Source organism: Theropithecus gelada, chromosome 16, assembly GCF_003255815.1.
Source record: "Theropithecus gelada isolate Dixy chromosome 16, Tgel_1.0, whole genome shotgun sequence".
Taxonomy (NCBI): Eukaryota; Metazoa; Chordata; class Mammalia; order Primates; family Cercopithecidae; genus Theropithecus; species Theropithecus gelada.
The window spans coordinates 67,169,394-67,177,401 of record NC_037684.1 but is presented as its reverse complement, the minus strand read 5'-3'; positions in this window follow the sequence as shown (position 1 = coordinate 67,177,401).

The following is an 8,008-nucleotide window of genomic DNA, read 5'->3' as shown; positions in this document are numbered from 1 at the left end:
ATAGACTGAAAGTTTCTGGTGAGCCTGAAGTCAGAACGAGGGAAGTTTAATAATCCAGTGCCTCAGGCATCCAGCTGAGATAGCTCAGTGTTTTCATTCCACAAGGAGGATAGTCTTGCCGGTGAGACCAGAGTCACATAACATATGTGGGCTCCACTCTCTGCCCTGACAAAACCAGAACTCTTCCAGTCACCGGTTAAGTGGAATATCCTAGGATGGATCCTGCTGATATTTACCTGTTACACTCACGTTTCTTTTTTATTCCAGAGTTGACAAGTCCTTCCTCTGATGGACACATCCTTTCTTAATGGAAATATATTCAATCTGGTGGCTGTGGGGGCTTGTCTACCTGAGAGCTGTGCCTTCTCCTTCAGCAGATTTCATGTATCTGTACTGTGAACCACTGTGCCTAATGCCCCAAAAGGCAATCTTGCTTCCTTCATTTCCAAATCTGGGAAGGTGAATGTCTGCTGTGCCCAGAGAAGGAAAGGTAGATGCATGCTTTTCTGTGAATACTCTTCTATACATGAATATTAGATGTTTTCAAGGAAAGAAGCAGTTTTAATTAAGATGTATATAAACATTATATGCAGAGAACCCAAAAATAAGAAATGGATATTCACTTCCAAGTGCTTAACGAGGGCTTGGTGCCATGCTAGGGGCATTTAATAAGTACAGCAATTCAAGAAAATTGTTATTAGTGCCACCATTTTACAGTTAGGAGAACTGAAACTCAGAAAGATTAAGTGACTGCTGGTTTCAGGAGAACTGGGATTTCAACACCAGCCTGTCTGACTCTGAGCACTACCAGGAACCCAAGCACTAAAAAAAAGTGCTCATGTCTGTGAAGATGCATTGTGAGCTGCCAATGAGGTATGGAAACTGTGTCCAAAACTGAAAGGAAAGTTGAGGAGCGATACATTCTAATCAGCTGACTGCTTTTTCAGCTAAAACACAAGTAACCTTCTAGAATGTTTTGCAGAGGCTTTGATACCTGAACTGGTTGCATTTCCATAATGATACCATTTAAATCCAACTGGACTATCTTTCTGCAACAAATCAACACAGGAACTCCTTCACTTCATGCTATTTCGATCCCTAGGGTGGTGAGGTCAAAGGCAGCCAAGCTCCTTCAGACATAAAGGAAAATAAGAAGTCATCATCAGAAGCCCATGGCTGTGGTTACAGATATACAGAGCTCACCCACACTTGCAGGCAGTGAATCCTTTAAAGAAATATAAGTTGCTCATTTACAGTAACAAAGACTTGGAACCAACCCAAATGTCCATCAATGATAGACTGGATAAAGAAAAGGTGGCACATTTACACTATGGAATACTATGCAGCCATGAAAAAGAATGAATTCATGTCCTTTGCAGGGACATGGATGAAGCTGGAAACCATCATTCTCACCAAACTAACAGAGAACGGAAAACCAAACACCACATGTTCTCACTAAGAAGTGGGAGTTGAACAATGAGAACACATGGACACAGGGAGGGCAACATCACACACCAAGGCCTGTTGAGGAGTGGGGAGCAAAAGGAGAGGGAGCATTAGGACAAATACCTAATGCATGCAGGGCTTAAAAGTCTAGATGACAGATTGATAGGTGCAGCAAACCACCATGGCATATGTATACCTGTGTAACAAACCTGCACATTCTTCACATGTATCCCAGAACTTAAAGTAAATTTAAAAAAAAAAAAAAAAAAAGACAAAAAAAGGAATATAAGTTGCTCAAAGGGATTGGGAAAAGCTTGCTGTAGCCATGACCTGGATGCAGTCCACTGGGAATTCTTCAATACCTCCCATCACTCAGACAGGCCCCCGAGATCACAGTCCTGGTAGCTCCTACTTAGCAGTCCCAAAAATATCCTGTCCTTGGCTTCCTGGTCCTTGTCATTTTATGCTGTGAGAAAGGAAAGACAAAAAGAAACCCTTCGACGACTCTCACTCCCAGAGATAACAAGACCTGAAATATGGGGCAGAAGGAGCATGAGGAGATTATGGATTGTCATCCCAGTAGAATGCTAGTTTCAGATTTCTAGCACCAGGTCACTTCTGCAACTGAGACATAGCGTGGCCAAGACAGCATGGGTCTTCTGTCACTGAGGAGCATTCTTGGTATATGCAGTTCATGGTTCCAGGCTGTCAAGATTTGGAAGGAAAGGAAAAGGAAAGTAAGGAAAGCGAAAAACATAGACATTTATAATGTTTTCTTAAAAGCATATTTGATTTCATCTAGCTCCCCAAACAGTACCATCATTATCTGCATTTTATGGAGGAGGAAGTGGAAGTACAGAGAAGTTAAACACACATACTGAAGTCATAGACTTGGTAGGATCGAACTCAGGACTAAAGGAATGGAAAGTCCATGCTATTTTTCATTAAAGCATGAGTTCAGAAGATCACTAGTTGAGCATCAAAGTTTCCTAAGCCAAAATGAATATTTTAAAAGAAACTCTATGTTGGTATTTTGTTCTTTTCACCCTACATAGAGTAGGTAGAATAATGCTCCCTACCCACCAAGATGCCCAGGCCCTCATCCTGGGCCCTGTGAATTGTTAGGTTATATGAAAAAGGGGAATTAAGGTTGCTGTATTAGTCTGTTTTCATGCTGTTGATAAAGACACGCCTGAGACTGGGAAGAAAAAGAGATTTAATGGACTCACAGTTCCACGTGGCTGGGGAGGCTTCACAATCATGCTGGAAGACAAGGAGGAGCAAGTCACCTCTCACATGGATGGCAGTAGGTAAAGAGAGAACTTGTGCAGGGAAACTGCCCCTTGTAAAACCATCAGATCTCATGAGACTTATTCACTATCATGCGAATAGCATGGGAAAGACCTGCCCCCATGATTCAATTACCTCCCACCAGGTCCCCCCCACCACATGCGGGAATTCAAGATGAGATTTGCGTGGGGACCTAGCCAAACGATATCAGTTGCTAATCAGCTAACCTTGAGATGAGAAAATCATCCTGATTTAGCCAAGTGGACTCAGTGTATTCACATGGGGCAGAGGGAGTAAGAAGAGTGAGTTGGAGAAAGCTGTGACACTGGAAGCAGAGTCAGAAAGATACCACATCATTCACTTTGAAGGTGGAGGAAGGAGCCACAAGATAAGGAATGTGGGCAGCCTTCAGAAGCTGGAAATGCACAAGGAAATGGATTCTTCCTGAGAGCTACCAAAGGAATCGGCCCTGATGATGACTTCATTTCATCCCAGTGAGACCAATGTTGAACTTCCAAACTGAAGAATAGCAAGATAATAAATTGACATTGCTTTATGCCACCCATGTGTGGAAGGCACATTATCATACAACAAGGTCCCAGCTTTCATGGTGGTAGGCCACGAATCTAAGAAGCAGACCCGGCTCGAGTCCCAGTCTGACCGTGTCTGGCTGACGCAGCATGATCCATTCATTTCACTCACACTGGGAAGATCTTTCCAGGAAAACCTGAAATAGTTGAGGCTCTCATCTCAAGCCCCATCTTGGTTAGAAATGGTTTGGTTGTGTGGAACATAGCTCTATTCATCAAGGCTCACGTGAAAAAGGAAAGCTATTGAGAAGCAGAGCGAGGCTTCATGGAACCAGAAATTTAGTAGATGGCATTCTCACTCTCTTCCTTCCTTTCTTTCTCACTCTCTCTCCTCTCCTCCTCTTATCTCTTCTTTTCTGTGTATCTTATTTACTGTTCTCTTCTTGCAGACATGACTTTGCTTACATCTCTGTGTGTACGAGGCTTCAACAAAGCCATCCCAAGATGATGGCTTCTGTTCCATGATATTCCAACGTTCCAGCCTTGTTACCCCAACAGCCAAATGTGTCAGTCTTCCTATCCCTGATGCAAAGATGTGAACACATTGAAACTGATAATCTCAGCTCCAGTTTGGTGTTCGCTCTTAACTCTGTCAGTTATGGTCAGGATGGAGGAGCCAGGAACTGGAGCTTTTGCTATAAAAATCTGTCTCATTGAGTGCTGTGGCTTAGGCAGGTCCTTTAAGATGACATCAGGGAGCAGAGAGGAAATTGCTGGTATCCTTAGAGCGTCTCTGCATCCTAGCGCTGGCCTCGGAAACAGAAAGCCATCACTTCCGCTGGCTGAACTGCCCTCCTCCCTCCTTCCTGCACAGACCAAGTCAAACCTGTTTCCCTCTGTGACTGCTTTTCCTGTCCCTTAATTCTCTGATTGACATACTCTTTTTTTAATATGTAAATATGTTCAACCAAGTTACATTTCAATGGAGCTGGTCTGAGAACTATTCTATATATTTCTAGTAACTTTGCATGTTTCACTTTAACACTCAAAGGAAAAGGATGATTGCCCCGTTGTTGAGAGAAGGAGCACTTCACTGTGGGCTTCAAGTTCTGATTACCATAATTAATAATAACAGTGTTATTAATAACAACTTTATTTAGGGTTTTCATTATTGTTCAGAAAATGCAATCCTTACAACAATATAAGGCGTTTGGTGATGCTCAGATCTACAGAAAATAATAATTGTTTTCTCTTATTAACAGTAATGGCTGGTACTCTGTAATTGCCCTTTCCGACCTTCACACTAGCCCTTCTAGCCAGGACTTTGCCCTCAGTCCCACAGTTAGTAGGATCACCTGACTTGAAATCCCAGACTCCCCACTCTCCCAAAGTGCCCCACCTGTGTCCCTGAATTCTCGAGAGTGTCTTAGATGGGATCTTCTTGTCTGTCCTTTAAGGCTCTGCTCAGACACCACCTCCTCTGCAAAATCTTCCCTAGCTCTCCTTGCAAGCATGGCTGCTCCTTCTCCAGGGTTCTCCCAGCAACCAATTCATGCACAGATGGTTATTGAGGACGGTCTCTGTGGCAGGCATAACACCAAGGGCTGAGCATACAGCTGAGAATGAACCAGACCACAGCTGCTGCCTTCATGGAGCTAAGGTATGATGGGGAGGTGAATGTAGTGAGGAAATATGGAGTGCCAAGGGAGTCCTCTTTGAGGGCAGCAGCCTTGCTTCGAAAGCCAAGATGCTGGCTTCCTAGGAACTGGCATTTATGTTGCAAAGTGAAGGAAGAGCATGGCACAAGTAGGTGGAGAAGGGAATCAAAGTATATTCTAGGCAGGAGGATGACAGGGGCAGGGACAAAAGAGAGGGCAGCATGTCCAGGAACCAGAAGTCTTCCAGGGTGACTGGAGTGCAGAGCACAAAGCAGTGAGAAGCCAAGTTGACCAGGGCTTTGGGTTCAGCTTCGAAATTTGGGGCTGCGTCCTAAGGTCAAGGGAACTTTGACTTTTTTTTTTTTTTTAAACATGATAATGCCAGTGTGGGAGTGAAAATTGTTTGGCTGCAAGGAATAGAAATCAGCTCAAAGTAGCTAAAGTGAAATGTGGAAATTTATTATAAGGATTCACAGAAATTTAATGAAACTTAAGCAAGAAAAGAGCCTGGAGTCATGATCTGGAAACTCTTGGGAAAGCCCAGAGTTGGTCTCTCTCCATCTGTACTGTTGCCACTCAGTGTTTCTGCTTCATTATTTTCTCTTCCTCTGTTTGCAGTTTATTTTCCTTGCTTCTCCAAAAGCAGGGTAGATGACAGTCACCCTGCAACCCTTAGATTGTAATTTATGGTTCTATCTGTAGGACATTGTATTAGTTCACTTTCACACTGCTGATAAAAACATACCCGAAACTGGGAACAAAAAAGAGGTTTCATTGGACTTATAGTTCCACATGGCTGAGGAGGCCTCAGGATCATAGCAGGAGGTGAAAGGCACTTCTTACATGGCAGTGGTAAGAGAAAAATGAGGAAGAAGCAAAAGCAGAAATCCCTGGTAAACCCATCAGATCTCATGAGACTTATTCACTATCACGAGGATAGAGCAGGAAAGACCGACCCCCATGATTCAATCACCCCCCCCGCCCGAGTCCCTCCCACAACATGTGAGAATTCTGGGAGATACAGTTCAAGCTGAGATTTGGATGGGAACACAGCCAAACTATATCAGGCATTATGGTAAATGGAATAAGCCAGGTACAGAACGACCAATACGGCATGATCTCACTTATATGTGGAATCTAACACACTCACAGAAGCAGGGAGTAAAATTGCAGTGGTCAGAAGCTGGGGTGTGGGGATAATGGTTCCAGGGATATTGGTCAAAGGGTACAAACTGTCAGTTACACAGGATGAAGTTCCAGAGATCTAATGTACAGCATGGTGACTATAGTCAGTAATACTTTCTTATATACTTGAAATATGCAAAATCAGTAGATAGTCAGTGTTCTCAGCACATACACACAGTGACTGTGTGAGGTGATGAACATGCTAATTAGTTTGATAGTAGTAATTATTTCTCAATGTATAGTACATGTATATCAAAGCCTCCTGTTTTATACCTTAAATATACACAATATTTATTTGTCAATTATACTTCAATAAAGCTGGATGAAAAAAAAGAAAGGAGAAAGGAAAAAAGCAAGAGGAAGGAAGGAAAGGAAATGAAAAGAAAGGAAGAAAGAAGGAAAAAACAAACTAAAGGGTCTGGCCATACAGAGAGACACACATAACAGTGGTTACTGACTCCCATTCAAACTTTATGGAGAAAGAATTCAGTTAAGCCAGCTTGGATCAGTGTATTCATGCCTAACTCAATGAGCTATGAGCTGAGCAAGGAAACTCCAGCTTTCATGATGCAAACATGACTTCAGGAATCAGCACACGTCTCTATGAAGGAGAGGTACTGGCTTATAGGTTCAGCAGACCTCCAATGGCAACTGCTGTAGACATAATCAGATCCACAATTGAAGCAGATGACCACATCTGCCATGTGGAAGAAGGTCTGCAGGGGAGCAGCAGTGGAGCTAGAAACACCAGGACATTACCCCACCAGGTATGAGACAGTGAGGACTTAGACAGGCATGGTGGCTGTGGCACTCGGGAAACTCTCCAGAGATACAGACGGAGGTAGGACTAACAAAACTTGATTATGAGGTATAGGGAGAGGAATGTCAGGTAATTGTTGGGTTTCTGGCTTGACCAACTGGGTGGACAGTAATGTCATTAACAAAACATCTAGGACATTAGAATAGAAAGAGGGGGTGGGTGCAGTTCAGAGAACAAGAATTCTTTTGGGACATGTTGAGTTTCAGGCAGCCTGTGAGATGTCTAAGGAGAGACATCCAATGGGCTGAAGAGAGGGTTGCCCTTAAGAGACTGGCATAGCAATGGTAATTAAAGCAATGGAAGTGAAAGAAGTGCTCTAGGAAGAGCACAGAGCATGAGAAGAGAAAGAGGCTTAGGACAGGTCCTGGGGAATTCCGACTTTTAATTGTTGGGATAGTGATATGGTTTGGGTGTGTCCCTACCCAAATCTCATCTTGAATTGTAGCTCCCGTAATTCCCATGTGTTGTAGGAGGGACCTGGTGGGAGATAATTGAATCACAGGGGCGGTTTCCCCCATACTGTTCTCATGGGAGTGAATAAGTCTCACGAGAGCTGATGGTTTTATAAGGGGAAACCCCTTTCACTTGGTTCTCGTTCTCTCTTGTCTGCCACCATGTAAGACGTGCCTTTTGCCTTCCACCATGATTGGGAGGCCTCTCTGAGCATGAGGAACTGTGAATCCTTTAAACCTCTTTTTCCTCATTAATAACCCAGTCTCGGGTATGTCTTTATCAGCAGTGTGAGAACTGGCTAATATAGGTAGCCCACAACTGAGAAGCAGCAGCCTAAGAAATGGAAGGGAAACCAGAAGAGAGAGTCACGCCAAGCAAATGTTTCAGAAAGAATGGAAATGTTGTATTTGACAAACATTCCTAAGAGGCCAGGGAAATGACTGAAAGATGTCCAGTAAAACAATTCATTTATGGTATTACGTATTTTTTGTTAACATGTCTAACCACTAGCCTGAAAACTCCTTTAGTAAACATGGTTTTGTGCCTTTGTTCCCAGCAATTAGCACAAATGGCTGGCACAGAGTAAAGCCTCAAAAACTGTTTATTGAATGAATGAATATGCCATA